Source organism: Penaeus monodon, chromosome 25 (genome assembly GCF_015228065.2).
Source record: "Penaeus monodon isolate SGIC_2016 chromosome 25, NSTDA_Pmon_1, whole genome shotgun sequence".
NCBI lineage: Eukaryota > Metazoa > Arthropoda > Malacostraca > Decapoda > Penaeidae > Penaeus > Penaeus monodon.
Window position 1 is genome coordinate 16,258,340 of NC_051410.1, and position 266 is coordinate 16,258,605.

Sequence of the window (266 nt, forward strand, 5' to 3'; positions counted from 1 at the left end):
GGTGCACTTCCTCCATGTTTGTGCTTGTTCAATGTTTAATTTTGTTCAAACTGATGGCATTCCGTTTGTGAAAATGGAAACTATTCAAATGATGTATATTGTAAATTAGTCCAAACATTTGCACTCCATAACCTTCATTCTGTTTTTTTTCATGAAAAAGTGGGTTATAGCCACATTTTTTTCATCATCTCTGAATCCACCCATGTTGTCTTCACTGCTACGAGTCCTAAAGAAAACTGACACAGCTTTACATTCTGTGATTGTTT